A 16,046-nucleotide genomic window follows, 5' to 3' on the forward strand; every position below is an offset into this window, starting at 1 on the left:
TCATATTCTCCGGATGGAAGAATTGACCGCCACCCTTCACAACACTGAAGAGGCATTTAGTGTTACATGGAGGCCCTGGAGGTATTTTACTGGTACTTGAGACTACATTCGGGAGGTGAGCAGCGCCCCTGTCCCAGAAAACGACTGAACATTTAACGTTTACCTACGTAGGCCATGTCTGCCCTGGGTGGCATTCCCCCCCCCCTCATTTTCTGTCTTTATTTTTCTATTTTTCCCCGCCGCCATCCCCCCCCTCCTCTCTCTCCGTCTTTGCACTCTCTTCTTCCCCCGTCCTCCCTTTTGACTATGCCTTGTCTCCTTACTAGCCTTTGGGACCCAGAAGAACCCCAGGGTTCTGGACACGACCGGCTCATATTTTACTCTGGTTCACGTAGGTCATGATAAGCTGGCTCGCTGTGGTCCCAGTTGTTCTCCATGATTACATTTGTCCGAACGGAGCTGCATTAGTTATACTGTACTACATGTCGGAGGTGGGGTTTCTCTCTTTTCTGCATGAAACTCTAGGACTCCCCTCTGAGAACCCAGAGTAATTTGGCTGCCTATTTTTTGTTACCATGTAATTGTGACCCTGGGTCATGCTGTATGGTTGACTGTTACATTTGTGTTGTTCTACTTATACTTAGTAAAAGAATAAAACAAAAAATAAAAAATAAGTCAATGCCAACAACTTAAAAAAAAAGCCTATGGCATCGAGAAATCCCAGGCGGTCTCCCATCCCGGTACTAACCAGGTCCCAAACCTGCTTAGCCTCTGAGATCAAATGAGATTTGGCTCTTTCAGGGTGATGCAGCCATAGTAGATTTTTTCAGGCACGCTCAACCCTCTTGACAAACGCCAAGATGGTCACCTTGGGAAACAAACAAAAAAAACAAGTCAATGCCAACAACATAAAAAGAAGCCTACCGCACCTAGTATTTCCACGCGGTCTCCCATCCAGGTATTAACAAGGCGCGTCCCTTTCTAGCCTCTGAGATCAGCGGAGATTGGGCGCTTTCAGGGTGATGTGTCCATAGGCAATCTCTTTGGGCACTCTCATCCCTCTTGAAAAATGCCAAAACCCTGGGAAACAAGCGAAAAAAAACAGGTCAACGCCAACAACATAAAAAGAAGAATACGGCACCTGGTATTCCAAGGCCGTCTCCCATTCAAGTACTAACTAGGCCCAACCCTTCTTAGCCTCTGAGATCAGAAGAGATAGGGTGCTTTCAGGGTGATGTGGCTGTAAGCGATCTCTTTAGGCACTCTCAACCCTCTTGACAAATGGCAAGATGATCACTTTGGGAAACAAGCGAAAAAAACAGGTCAACACCAATAACATAAAAAGAAGCCTGCGGCATCTGGAAAACCCAGGCGGTCTCCCATCCAGGTACAAACCAGGCCCAACCCTGCTTAGCCTCTGAGACCAAGCGAGATTGGTCGCTTTCAGGTTGTTGTGCTCGTAGGCAATTTCTTTGTGCACTCTCAACCCTCTTGACACATGCCAAGATGGTCACCTTGGGAAACAAGGGAAAATAAAACAGGTCAACGCCGACAACATAATGAGAAGCCTATGGCACCTGGTATTCCCAAGCTGTCTCCCATCCAGGAACTAACCAGGCCCATCGCTGCTTAGCCTTCGAGATCAGATGAGATTGGGCTCTTTCAGGGTGATTTGGCCGTAGGCACTCTCTTTGGGCACTCTGAAGCCTCTTGACAAAGGCCAAGATGGTCACCTTGGGAAACAAGCTAAAAAAAACAGGTCAAAGCCAACAACATAAAAAGAAGCCTACGGCATCCAGTATTCCCAGGCGATCTCCCAATCAAGACACTAACCAGACCAGATCCTTCTATGGCACCTGGTCTTCCCAGGCAGTCTCCCATCCAGGTACTAACCAGGCCTGACGCTGCTTAGCCTCTGAAATCAGACGAGATCGGGTGCTTTCAGGTTGATGTGGCCGTAAGCGTTCTCTTCAAGACACGCCCAACCCTCTTGACAAACGGCAAGATGGTCGCCTTGAGAAACAAGCAAAAAAAACAGGTCAAAGCCAACAACATTAAAAGAAGCCTATGGGCTTACAGTGGACCCTAAAAGATGGGACCCACTAGCTCTGTCATGGTTCGGACGCTGTAATGTGTTGAAGATGAATGCGTTGCCACGACTTCTGTATCTACTACAAGCCTTACCTATCAAAATACCCCAGACTTTCTTTCATGCGGTTCGCTCAATCTTTATCAAGTTCCTCTGGCGTGGAAAACATATGCGTATTGGTAGGGCAATGCTATTGCGACCGAAATTGCGGGGAGGTATTGGCTTCCCGGACCTTGCTCTATATTACACAGCGATGCACATGACACCGGTGTTGACTGGTGCCGGTGTTCTGCCATATACTGTCCGGCCATGATATAGTGTCTGCGCCGTACTGCTCATGCGCAGTACGGAGCAGACGAAGCTTCGGAGATTTTCATGCGTGGTGAGTGGAGGTGGTAGCCCCACCATCCAAGTGGACATAGGGTTGTGAATATTAGAGGGCCCCTCGCAGGCGAGCTTCGCTCGCCACGCTTCGGGCTTGGCCTCGCTGCGCATGCGCAGTACACAGCGGACACTATCCGATGGGGGACCATATGTGATAAGACACCGGCATGGGGAACTGAAGCTATGGGTCAAGCTAGAGCAGGAGATGGTGCGGGTTCCACTGGCTGGTCTGCCTTGGGCGGGGAGGCCATTGGAGCCCTGTGTGACTACTCACCCGTTAATTGGCCCCTCGCTCGCCGAGATGGATAGTTTTTTTCACCTTTCCCACCTGACTAACTTCCCTTCTCCTATGACCCCAATTATTGGACATCCTAGATTCCCTCCGGGCCTGTCTGACCTGGCCTTTACCAGGCAAGCCCCGAAAGGGCTTCTGAGAGCAGCCCTATTTCTTGGACCCACGGGCTTGATTCCCATGGGGACCATACTGCTAGAGCAAGTACCTGTTGCATTGGATATATATATATATATTGGACCTATATGTTTCAGGGTGGCCTGCATAAAGTGCCAGGCCACCCTGTCAAAGGCCTTCTCCACGTCCGTTGACAACATAAGCAAGGGCCTTCCCTGTACATGCGCCGCATGGATTAAATTGAGGACTCGGGCCGTATTGTCTCTAGCTTCCGACTTATTTTTATTTTTTTGCTTGTTTCCCAAGGTGACCATCTTGGCGTTTGTCAAGAGGGTTGAAAGTGCCTGAAGAGATTGCCTACAGGCACATCACCCTGAAAGCACCCGATCACGTTTGATGTTGGAAGCTAAGAAGAGTCAGGCCTTGTTAGTACCTGGAGGGGAGACCGCCTGGGAATACCAGGTGTCGTAGACTTCTTTTTATGTTGTTCGCGTTGACCTGTTTTTTTTCCGCTTGTTTCACAAAGTGACCATCTTGGTGTTTGTCAAGAGGGTTGAGAGTGCCTGAAGAGATTGCCTATGGCCACATCACTCTGAAAGCACCCAATCTCGTCTGACCTTGGAGGCTAAGAAGAGTCGGGCCTGGTTAGTACCTGGATGGGAGACCACCTGGGAATACCAGTTATTGTAGGCTTCTTTTTATGTTGTTGGCGTTGATTCGTTTTTTTTTTTTTGCTTGTTTCCCAAGGTGACCATCTTGGCATTTGTCAAGAGGGATGAGAGTGCCCAAAGAGATCGCTTACAGCAGCATCACCCTGAAAGAGCCCTATCTCTTCTCTTCTCTGAGGCTAAGAAGGGTTGGGCCTAGTTAGTACCTGGATGGGAGATGGCGTTGGAATACCAGGTGCCGTATTCTTCTTTTTATGTTGTTGACATTGACCTGTTTTTTTTCGCTTGTATCTCAAGGTGACTATCTTGGCATTTGTCAAGAGGGTTGAGAATGCCCAAAGAGATTGCCTATGGGCACATAACCCTGAAAGCGCCCGATCTCCTCTGATCTCAGAAGCTAAACAGGGTTGGGCCTTGCTAGTACCTGGATTGGAGACCACCTGGGAATACTAGGTGCTGTAGGCTTCTTTTTATGTTGTTGGCCTTGACCTGGTTTTTTTTTCACTTGTTTCCCAAGGTGACCATCTTGGCGTTTGTCAAGAGGGTTGAGAGTGCCCAAAGAGATCACCTACGGCCCCATCACCCTGAAAGCGCCCAATCTCGTCTGATCTTGGATGCTAAACAGTGTCGGGCCTGGTTAGTACCTGGATGGGAGACCGCCTGGAAATACCAGATGCCATAGGCTTTTTTTATTTTTATTTTTTTTTTTTATTTAGTAGTATGCGACATACAATGCAAAGGCAACTTCACAGAATGTGTGATACAAATAGTTACAAACAAACGATCATATTGCATGGATATCAGAGCCAATGGTAAGAAGTCCGAGGAGAATAGCACGTGTACAGCTTTGCGGTCATATCAAGATGAGATTAAAGCTCCATCTCGTTGGGATCCTCTACCACTTAAAATATTATTGATACTAGCCCTGCTACCTTCGAAGAGTTTAGATATCCATAGATAGAGGAAGAGTATTGTGTAGTAGTCAAATGGGGTCGGAACATACCATTTTCTTTTCCCTTTTTTGAGTTAAGAAGGGAAATAGTAGAACTGAAAGGAGGGAGAAGGGGAAAGAGAAGATTGGGGAAGGAAATGGCAGAAAAGGAAAAGAAGGGGTAAGGGGGTGTCGTGGGTAGAGTGGATAGGATGGGGTCCCCTCCCAGGGAGCAAGAGACGCCCTCGGCTCACCAGCTCATCAGCTGTCCAACGTTTGGAACAGCGATCTCCAACGATCACCATGAGCTTACTATGTCTCGCGGAGGTATTCTTCCGAAAAGCGAAACTGGGTCCAGTAGAACCATCTGTTCCCATGCTCCTCCGTTTTATCCCTCATTGTGGCAGTCAGGTCTTCCATTCGTTCAATATCATTAACCCTTGCGAACCACTGGGTCACCATTGGAGCAGATTGCTCTTTCCACTGACTTGGGATGCAGGCCCTAGCTGCCTTGAGGAGATGTTTAAGTAAGGACTTATGATAACGCTTTATCGACATAGGAGTTAGATTGAGAAGAACTGCTGCGGGATCATTGGCTAAGGAAATGTCTGTGAACTTGTGGATGAGTCTCAGGACAGGCTGCCCGAATGTTTGTAATTTAGGGCATTCCCAGAAAATGTGGAGAATGGTGCCAGCCTGTTGCCCACAGCGACAGCAGCGGTCAGATTGACCGGGGAATATTTTGGCCAACACCACCGGTGTACGATACCAGCATGTGATCAGCTTATATGAGATCTCCTGATATTTACTGCAGAGTGACGACTTATGGGCGAAAAAGAGTATTCTGTCCTTCTGTGGTTTGGAGAATGTAGTTTGTAAGTCCCTTTTCCATTTAGCTAGGAAGGGTGGATCCGTGGAGGATTGTGCATCTGTCAGGATTAGGTAGGACCTAGAGAGGGAACCATGAATTGGGCCATCATCCAGGCAAAGTTCCTTGAAGGGGTGGAATTGTCTAGAGAAGAACGAATGGTTAGGTAGTGATCCGAGGAAATGGATTAGCTGTCTAGCTCTCCAGCTATCCAATGCAACAGGTACTTGCTCTAGCAGTATGGTTCCCATGGGAATCAAGCCCGTGGGTCCAAGAAATAGGGCTGCTCTCAGAAGCCCTTTCGGGGCTTGCCTGGTAAAGGCCTGGTCAGACAGGCCCGGAGGGAATCTAGGATGTCCAATAATTGGGGTCATAGGAGAAGGGAAGTTAGTCAGGTGGGAAAGGTAAAAAAAACTATCCATCTCGGCGAGCGAGGGGCCAATTAATGGGTGAGTAGTCACACAGGGCTCCAATGGCCTCCCCGCCCAAGGCAGACCAGCCAGTGGAACCCGCGCCATCTCCTGCTCTAGCTTGACCCATAGCTTCAGTTCCCCATGCCGGTGTCTTATCACATATGGTCCCCCATCGGATAGTGTCCGCTGTGTACTGCGCATGCGCAGTACACAGCAACACAGATTCCAAAAATTGCGAGCATGAACGGCACCTGCGCACTGAGTACAGGTTCTATCCCCACTATCCAAGTGGACATAGAGTAAGAATATAAAAGAGCCGAGCGCAGCGAAGCCAAGCCCGAAGCGTGGCGAGCAAAGCTCGCCTGCGAGGGGCCCTCTAACCACTTTCAGACCGGACCAATTTGCTGGTCAAAGACCAGACCACTTTTTGCGATTCGGCACTGCGTCGCTTTAACTGACAATTGCGCGGTCGTGCGACGTGGCTCTCAAACAAAATTAACGTCCTTTTTTTCCCACAAATAGAGCTTTCTTTTGGTGGTATTTGATCACCCCTGCGGTTTTTATTTTTTGCGCTATAAACAAAAATAGAGCGACAATTTTGAAAAAAACGCATTATTTTTTTACTTTTTGTTATAATAAATATCCCCCAAAAATATATAAAAAAACATTTTTTTCCCTCAATTTAGGCCAATACGTATTCGTCTACATATTTTTGGTAAAAAAAATCGCAATAAGCGATTATTGATTGGTTTGCGCAAAAGTTATAGCGTTTACAAAATAGGGATAGTTTTATAGCATTTTTATTAATAATTTTTTATTATTTTATTTTTACTAGTAATGGCGGCGATCTGCGATTTTTATTGTGACTGCGACATTGTCGGGGACCCATCGGACATTTTTGACACATTTTTGGGACCATTGTCATTTATACAGTAATCACTGCTATATAAATGCAGTGATTCCTGTGTAAATGACACTGGCAGTGAAAGGGTTAACCAGTGGGTGGCAGTGTAGGGGTTAAGTGTTCCTAGGGGAGTGTTACTAACTGTGGGGGGGTTGGGCTTTCATTTAGTGTACACTGATCTCTGCTCCAATCACATGGAGCAGAGATCAGCGTCACTAGTTGCTAGGCAGAATGAGAAAATGTTGTTTATACAGCATTTCCTCACTTCCGACGCTCCGTGAGACGATCGCGGGGATGCCCGCGGCGATCGAGTCCGCGGGTCCCGCGACCGGACTCACGGGGGTCCCGACCAGCGTGGGAGCGCGCCGCCGGCGGCGCGCTCCCGATGGCACGGCGGCAACGAATATTGGACGTACATGTACGCCAATATGCCTGCCCGTGCCATGCTGTCGACGTACATCGTCGTGCGCTGGTCGGGAAGTGGCTAATATTCACAACCCTATGTCCGCTTGGATGGTGGGGCTACCACCTCCACTCACCGCGCAGGAGCCGTTCAGCTTCGGAGTACACAGCGGACACTATATCATGGCCGGACAGTATATGGCAGAACACCGGCACCAGTCAACCACCGGTGTCATGTGCCTCGCTGTGTAATATAGAGCAGGGTCCGGGAAGCCAATACCTCCCCGCAATTTCGGTCGCAATAGCATTGCCCTACCAATACGCATATGTTTTCCGCGCCAGAGGAACTTGATAAAGATTGAGCGAACCGAATGAAAGAAAGTCTGGGGTATTTTGATAGGTAAGGCTTGTAGTAGATACAGAAGTCGTGGCAACGCGTTCATCTTCAACACATTACAGCGTCCGAACCATGACAGAGCTAGTGGGTCCCATCTTTTAAGGTCCGCTGTAAGCCCATAGGCTTCCTTTTATGTTGTTGGCTTTGTCTGTTGTTCTCAAGGCGACCATCTTGGCGTTTGTCAAGAGGGTTAGGCGTGTCTTGAAGAGAACGCTTACGGCCACATCAACCTGAAAGCACCCGATCTCGTCTGATTTCAGAGGCTAAGCAGCGTCAGGCCTGGTTAGTACCTGGATGGGAGACTGCCTGGGAAGACCAGGTGCCATAGAAGGATCTGGTCTGGTTAGTGTCTTGATTGGGAGATCGCCTGGGAATACTGGATGCCATAGGCTTCTTTTTATGTTGTTGGCTTTGACCTGTTTTTTTTAGCTTGTTTCCCAAGGTGACCATCTTGGCCTTTGTCAAGAGGCTTCAGAGTGCCCAAAGAGAGTGCCTACAGCCAAATCACCCTGAAAGAGCCTAATCTCATCTGATCTCGGAGGCTAAGCAGCGATGGGCCTGGTTAGTACCTGGATGGGAGAAAGCTTGGGAATACCAGGTGCCGTAGGCTTCTCATTATGTTGTCGCGTTGACCTGTTTTTTTTCCCTTGTTTCCCAAGGTGACCATCTTGGCATGTGTCAAGAGGGTTGAGAGTGCACAAAGAAATTGCCTATGGGCACAACACCCTGAAAGCGCCCAATCTCGTTTGGTCTCAGAGGCTAAGCAGGGTTGGGCCTGGTTTGTACCTGGATGGGAGACCGCCTGGGTTTTCCAGATGCCGCAGGCTTCTTTTTATGTTGTTGGTGTTGACCTGTTTTTTTCGCTTGTTTCCCAAAGGGATCATCTTGGCATTTGTCAAGAGGGTTGAGAGTGCCTAAAGAGATCGCTTACAGCCACATCACCCTGAAAGCACCCTATCTCTTCTGATCTCAGAGGCTAAGAAGGGTTGGGCCTAGTTAGTACTTGAATGGGAGACGGCCTTGGAATACCAGGTGCCGTATTCTTCTTTTTATGTTGTTGGCGTTGACCTGTTTTTTTTCGCTTGTTTCCCAGGGTGACTATCTTGGCATTTTTCAAGAGGGATGAGAGTGCCCAAAGAGATTGCCTATGGGCACATCCCCCTGAAAGCGCCCAATCTCTGCTGATCTCAGAGGCTAGAAAGGGCCGCGCCTTGTTAATACCTGGATGGGAGACCGCCTGGAAATACTAGGTGCGGTAGGCTTCTTTTTATGTTGTTGGTGTTGACTTGTTTTTTTTGTTTGTTTCCTAAGGTGACCATCTTGGCATTTGTCAAGAGGGTTGAGCGTGCCTGAAAAAATCTACTATGGCTGCATCACCCTGAAAGAGCCAAATCTCATTTGATCTCAGAGCAGGGCCGGCGCTACCACTAGGCGAAGTAGGCAGCCGCCTAGGGCGCACTACCACCTAGGGCGCAACTACGGCCTCTGCCCAGTGTGAGCTCCTCTTCTGCTCTCTCGCCCCCCCTGTGGTGTTCCACCGGCGCCACCAATCCCCCATGTTTCCCGCTGAGCGCCCCACCGTACTCATCTCACAGCGCCGCTCCGGGACTCCTTTGCTCCAGCCTGTCCCTCTGGAGCTGCGCTGTGTGTCTGTGTGAGTGCAGCGGAGGGGCGGGGCTCGGCGGAGATGGGAGCTTCGAGAGGTCGGTCAGCTGACCTCCTGCCCGGCGGGGACATCATGGAGCGGGGTTGACGGCGCTGGCCTGGTCCCGGCGGGGATATGATGGAGGCGGAGCGGATGGATGGCGCTGGTGTGGCCCCGGCGGAGCGGGTGGACGGCGCTGGTGTGGCCCCGGCGGAGCGGATGGATGGCGCTGGCGTGGCCCCGGCGGAGCGGGTGGACGGCGCTGGCAGTGCGGAGGAGTCGGAGAGGCCCGGTGGGATGATGGTCGCTGAAGGCAGCATCAAAGAGCAGAGGTAAGGAGGAGGATGGATCCATTGAGCTGTATGGAGGGGGTTTGTGTGTGAGTAATGCAGGAAGTAGGAGTCAGGTAGGTCAGTGTGATGTGTGTCAGTGTCATGCCAGTGTGGTGTGTCTGTGTATGTGTCATGTCAGTGTGATGTGTCTGTGTATGTGTCATGTCAGTGTGATGTGTCTGTGTATGTGTCATGCCAGTGTGATGTGTCTGTGTATGTGTCATGTCAGTGTGATGTGTCTGTGTATGTGTCATGTCAGTGTGATGTGTCTGTGTATGTGTCATGTCAGTGTGATGTGTCTGTGTATGTGTCATGTCAGTGTAATGTGTCAGTGTATGTGTCATGTCAGTGTAATGTGTCAGTGTATGTGTCATGCCAGTGTGATGTGTCAGTGTATGTGTCGTGTCAGTGTATGTGTCATGTCAGTGTAATGTGTCAGTGTATGTGTCATGTCAGTGTAATGTGTCTGAGTATGTGTCATGTCAGTGTGATGTGTCTGTGTATGTGTCATGTCATTGTGATGTGTCTGTGTATGTGTCATGCCAGTGTGATGTGTCAGTGTATGTGTCATGTCAGTGTATGTGTCATGTCAGTGTAATGTGTCAGTGTATGTGTCATGTCAGTGTGATGTGTCAGTGTATGTGTCATGTCAGTGTGATGTGTCTGTGTATGTGTCATGTCAGTGTATGTGTCATGTCAGTGTGATGTGTCTGTGTATGTGTCATGCCAGTGTGATGTGTCTGTGTATGTGTCATGCCAGTGTGATGTGTCAGTGTATGTGTCATGCCAGTGTGATGTGTCGTGTCAGTGTATGTGTCGTGTCAGTGTAATGTGTCAGTGTATGTGTCGTGTCAGTGTATGTGTATGCGTCAGTGCCATTTTATGTGTCAGGGTATGTGTTTTCAGGGTATGTGTTTTCAGGGTATGTGTTTTCAGGGTAGGTGTCAGCGTGATGGTCAGTGTAGGTGTCAGCGTGATGGTCAGTGTAGGTGTCAGCGTGATGGTCAGTGTAGGTGTCAGCGCGATGGTCAGTGTAATTGGCAGTGTAGGTGCCAGGTGGGTTGGTGTAGGTGCCAGGTGGGTCGGTGTAATTAGCAGGTGGGTCAGTGTAGGGGTCAATGTGATGTGAGTAGTGCAGGAAGTAGGAGTCAGGTGGATTAGTTTATGTGTCAGGGGGTCAATGTAGGGGTCAGATAGGTCATGTGTAGCAAGGGCAGGGTAAGGTGGAGTCATGGGCGCAGCCGGGGGGGGGGTGGCAAAATTAGGTTTTCGCCTAGGGTGTCAACGATCCTTGCACCAGCCCTGTCTCAGAGGCTAAGCAGGGTTGGGACCTGGTTAGTACCGGGATGGGAGACCGCCTGGGATTTCTCGATGCCATAGGCTTTTTTTTTAAGTTGTTGGCATTGACTTATTTTTTTTTTTTTGTTTTATTCTTTTATTAAGTATAAGTAGAACAACATAAATATAACAGTCAACCATACAGCATGACCCAGGGTCACAATTACATGGTAACAAAAAATAGGCAGCCAAATAACTCTGGGTTCTCAGAGGGGAGTCCTAGAGTTTCATGCAGAAAAGAGAGAAACCCCACCTCCGACATGTAGTACAGTATAACTAATGCAGCTCCGTTCGGACAAATGTAATCATGGAGAACAACTGGGACCACAGCGAGCCAGCTTATCATGACCTACGTGAACCAGAGTAAAATATGAGCCGGTCGTGTCCAGAACCCTGGGGTTCTTCTGGGTCCCAAAGGCTAGTAAGGAGACAAGGCATAGTCAAAAGGGAGGACGGGGGAAGAAGAGAGTGCAAAGACGGAGAGAGAAGAGGGGGGGGGGATGGCGGCAGGGAAAAAAAGAAAAATAAAGACAAAAAGGGAAGGGGGGGAATGCCACCCAGGGCAGACTTGGCCTACGTAGGTAAACGTTAGATGTTCAGTAGTTTTCTGGGACAGGGGCGCTGCTCACCTCCCAAATGTAGTCTCAAGTACCAGTAAAATACCTCCAGGGCCTCCATGTAACACTAAATGCCTCTTCAGTGTTGTGAAGGGTGGCGGTCAATTCTTCCATCCGGAGAATATGATTGACTTTGGAATACCACAGCACCTTGGATGGGGGCTGAGGCTGCCTCCACAGTGTGGGAATGCAGGCCCGGGCGGCGTTCAGGAGTTGCATCGTGAGGGTTTTTTTGTATTTTCGAACAGGCTGTTTTTATTGTCCCGGTCACCTCCACCCAAAAGTTCCTCAAGGCCGGGCATGCCCAGAAAATGTGTCCCATGGTCCCCGTATCTGAATTGCACCTCCAACAAACATCCGGAATCGATCTATTCATTTTATTCAGAAGGTATGGGACTCTATACCAGCGTGAGACTATCTTGTATCCTGATTCTTGATATTGGTTTGCGATGGAAGCTTTATGTACTAATGTCAGGATCTTCCCTATCTGTTGTGGGGTAAATGTGATGCCAAATGCAATCTCCCATTTGTGGATAAATGGTGGGGTCGACTCCTCCTCCTGACTACTTAATAGGTTGTACAGGAGGGAGAGGGTGTGTTGCACAGGTTCCTTTTTGTGACAGATGGATTCATAGGGCGTCAGGTCTCTAGGAGTGTAGGGGGCCCTTTGTATGGCCAGAAGAAAGTGACGAAGTTGATAAGCATTAAACAAGTCAAGCGGAGGGTCAGAAAGCTCTGCGACAGTTTGCGTGAGGACCACACCTCTCCCAGACGCTGTTTCCCCACCACTGTCAACTGTCGCAGTTTATTGTTGGTAAATCCCGGTGGGAAGTCTGGATTACCTATAACCGGAGTCATTGGTGACGGCAGGGGAGCAATGTGTGTGCAGCGGAACAACCTCCGCACAACAGCCAACGTAGCTCCCACTACGGGGTGATCTCTGAGGTCTTTTGGTAGGGAGGACAGGAGCCACGGGGAGGTCAATAGGGGAATGGATCCATCCTCAATCTCCATCTCCACCCACTGCTTGTGTGGGCCATTACAATGCCAATCAACGACTCTCGCTAGCAGAGTCGCTCTGTTGTATTGTCTCAGATCTGGGAGACCCAGACCCCCCTTGTCCTTTGGTCTGGCAAGCAATTGCAAACGGGCTCTGGGCGGTTTGCGCGCCCAAATAAAGTCCCGGAGCAGCACCTGCAGATGTCTGAAAAAGATTGGGGGTAACCGGATCGATAATGTCTGGAACAAGTATAAGATCCGCGGGAGGGCCGTCATTTTGAATGCATTACAGCGCCCGAACCAGGTCAGTGTTAAATCATGCCAGTTTCCCAAATCAGATTTCAGTCTATTCAGGAGAGGAAGAAAATTAAGCGGGTACAATTGCACCAAATCCGCTGCGATGTCAACGCCCAGGTAACGTATAGATTTTTCAGCTCAGTAGAATGGAAAAGCGGAGCATAGCCTCTTGGCCTCACCATCCGGGACCGATATATTCAATACAGCCGATGGTGCAATTGATTTTATAGTTTGATAGGCTGCCGTATCGCCGGAGAGCCACGAGTATATTGGGAAGCGAAATGTGTGGATTGGAGACGAAAAAAATTAGATCGTCAGCGTACGCCGCAATTTTGTGGTGTGCCGAGGGTTTGGATATGCCAGTAATATTCGGGTCATTCCGAACGTGACACATAAGTGGTTCCAGTGTCAGAATAAAAATTAGGGGAGACAGAGGGCACCCCTGCCTCGTCCCATTAGTGATGGGGAAAGAGTCCGAGCACTCTGAAAGCACCCAATCTCGTCTGATCTTGGAGGCTAAGAAGAGTCAGGCCTGGTTAGTACCTGGATGGGAGACCACCTGGGAATACCAGTTATTGTAGGCTTCTTTTTATGTTGTTGGCCTTGATTCGTTTTTTTTTTTTTCGCTTGTTTCCCAAGGTGACCATCTTGGCATTTGTCAAGAGGGTTGAGAGTGCCCAAAGAGATTGCCTATGGGCACATAAGCCTGAAAGCGCCCGATCTCCTCTGATCTCAGAGGCTAAACAGGGTCGGGCCTTGCTAGTACCTGGATTGGAGACCACCTGGGAATACTAGGTGCTGAAGGCTTATTGTTATGTTGTTGGCGTTGACTTGTTTTTTTTTTTTTGTTTGTTTACCAAGGTGACCATCTTGGTGTTTGTCAAGAGGGTTGAGAGTGCTTGAAGAGCTCGCCTATGGCCACATAACCCTGAAAGCACCAGATCTCGTCTGATCTCAGAGACTAAACAGGGTCGGGCCTTGTTAATACCTGGATGGGAGACAACCTGGGAATACTAGGTGCTGTAGACTTCTTCTCATGTTGTTGGCGTTGACTTGATTTTTTTGTTTGTTTCCCAAGGTGACCATATTGGCGTTAGTCAAGGTTGAGAGTGCCTGAAGAAATCTCCTACGGCCACACCACCCTAAAAGAGCCCAATCTCATCTGATCTCAGAGGCTAAGCAGGGTTGGGACCAGTTTAGTACCTGGATGGGAGACCGCCTGGGATTTCCAGATGCCGTAGGCTTCTTTTTATGTTGTGGCCGTTGACCTATTTTTTTCCGCTTGTTTCCAAGGTGACCATCTTGGTGTTTGTCAAGAGAGTTGAGAGTGCCTGAAGATATCGGCTACGGCCACATCGCCCTGAATCTGTTCCATCTCGTCTGATCTTGGAGGCTAAGCAGGGTCAGGCCTGGTTAATGCCTGGATGGGAAACCTCCTGGGAATACCAGGTGTCGTAGGCTTCTTTTTTTTTTCAAATATAATTTTTTCTCCAAATAGGGGAAGACCGTCCCCCGAGTACATAATGCAACAGAGAAATACAGAGCAAAAAGCAGCTGAACAATACTTGATACAGGTATATTCGCAACTGTGAGTCTGCCTTCCATCAATCACAATGATTCGAGGCACGGATAAAGTACTGTACCAAGATCCAGGGTCACACAAACCCCCAGGTCCCTCCGGCATAATCCATCCAGAGGGGGGTGTGGGGCCGTCATTCCCAATTTTCCACTCTTTCCAAAAGAGAGAGGGGGTGGAGGGGGTGAGAGATAGGGGAGGAAGGCAGAAAAGAGAAGGGTTGAAAGATCAGAAAAGGAGAAGAGGGGACGAGACACGATGGCAGCCACTGTCCAAGGGGCCAGTCAAGGAAAGCTCAGAGCACTAAGGCGATAGCAGGCGACATCCTTCCAGTGAGAATATAAAGGTATTCCAGATGTCTCAGGTTTGTTTAAAAAATTCTTGTATACCTTGTGATGTGAGGATCAAGTCCTCCATTTTTTTTAATGTCCTCTATTTTCTTAAGCCAGTGAGTAATGAAAGGGGGGGAACATTTTTTCCAATAGAGAGGGATGCAGGATTTCGCCGCATTTATCACATGACGTAAAATAGATTTTTTTGTACTTCTTAATGGGAATCTGTGCATGGTGCAAGAGAAAGAATGCAGCCTCTTCCTGGATGGAGAAGTCTGTGAATTTTTGTGTTATGCATCGGATCTCTGTCCAGAAGTCCACCAAGCTGAGGCAGGACCAAAAAATGTGCAGCAACGTGCCCTCTTCTTCTCCACACCTCCAGCATATGTTCGAGGAAGAGGAGAAACATTTCTGCAGCTTTGATGGTGTCAAATACCACCTGGTGAGAAGTTTAAAATTCGTCTCCTGTATCTTCGTGCACAGCGACATTTTGAGAGCCAAAGTGATAATGCGTTGTCTCTGTGCTGGGGAAAATTAGCAATTAAGGTCCTTTTCCCAGTTGGACAGACAGGTTAAGTGTGGGTAATCTGTTTGAGAGAGAATGTGGGCCAAAGGGCCTTCGCTCCTGCATAGAGTCTCAAACTCCGTCTGAGGGCGGGCGAACGTTTGAGGATTGGGGATGGAATGGAGAAAATGATGTCGTTGCGCCGCTCTCCAAAAAGGCAGTTGGAAAAGCCCTGTCGGATCTGTTAGGGTTGAGAAAGAAGGCCATTTTCCATCAATGACGAATTTAGACGCATTGTCTAGGTTGGAATTTCTAAGTGGGTCCCCAGTTCAAAGGTTGGATGGCCACGTATAGGGAATAGGGGGGAAGTCAAAGACGTGAGTGTGTTTTGGGTAGCGATCAGGTGACTGACTTTCAACTAAGCCCCTATAGTGGGATGTGACATAAATTCTGTTGGTAAATACTTATAGCACTACATGGCGCTTCTTAGCGGAATTCGGGAGTGAGCTTAGAAAGTTTGTTTCGATTCCAGTCCAATACACGGCCCAGATGGGAGGCCAGGTAGTAGCGTCGCAAGTTAGGGAGAACCAACCCTCCCTGTTGTTTAGACAATGTCAGCTGTGACCGCTTAAGTCTGGGATTTTTGTGGGCCCAGTTAAATTGAGTGAGCAAGGATTGAGCTTGCTTAAAAAACAGGACTGGAATCTGGATCGGGAGAGCTTGGAAAAGATAAGTAAATTTAGGGAGTATGTTCATTTTAATGAGATTGCATCTGCTGAACCAGGAATGGAGGCCAGAATGCCACCCGTGAAGCAAACTGCGGATCTTAGTGACAAGGGGTGGGGGGAAGTTCAACATAAACGTACGCGCGATGTCCGGTGGAATGTAAGTACGTGAGTATATCTTACTTATCCATGCCAGCATCCGTTCACTCAGACCT

At 48.8% G+C, this 16,046-nt stretch overlaps 7 pseudogenes; 6 read left to right on the forward strand and 1 right to left on the reverse strand.

Moving 5' to 3' along the window:
- Positions 1-1,565: 1,565 nt before the first annotated feature.
- On the reverse strand, positions 1,566-1,684 carry LOC143936900 (5S ribosomal RNA; annotated as a pseudogene).
- A 1,772-nt stretch (positions 1,685-3,456) lies between these two features.
- Positions 3,457-3,575, forward strand: LOC143936876 (5S ribosomal RNA; annotated as a pseudogene).
- A 321-nt stretch (positions 3,576-3,896) lies between these two features.
- LOC143936370 (5S ribosomal RNA) lies at positions 3,897-4,015 on the forward strand (annotated as a pseudogene).
- Positions 4,016-4,116: 101 nt separating this feature from the next.
- Positions 4,117-4,235, forward strand: LOC143936320 (5S ribosomal RNA; annotated as a pseudogene).
- A 3,721-nt stretch (positions 4,236-7,956) lies between these two features.
- Positions 7,957-8,075, forward strand: LOC143937106 (5S ribosomal RNA; annotated as a pseudogene).
- Positions 8,076-13,603: 5,528 nt separating this feature from the next.
- LOC143937201 (5S ribosomal RNA) lies at positions 13,604-13,722 on the forward strand (annotated as a pseudogene).
- A 95-nt stretch (positions 13,723-13,817) lies between these two features.
- Positions 13,818-13,937, forward strand: LOC143937000 (5S ribosomal RNA; annotated as a pseudogene).
- Positions 13,938-16,046: the final 2,109 nt, after the last annotated feature.

The sequence above is a fragment of the Lithobates pipiens genome, unplaced genomic scaffold (genome assembly GCF_037356315.1).
Source record: "Lithobates pipiens isolate NorthernLeopardFrog02 unplaced genomic scaffold, aLitPip1_a1.2 Scaffold_28, whole genome shotgun sequence".
NCBI classification, from domain to species: Eukaryota; Metazoa; Chordata; class Amphibia; order Anura; family Ranidae; genus Lithobates; species Lithobates pipiens.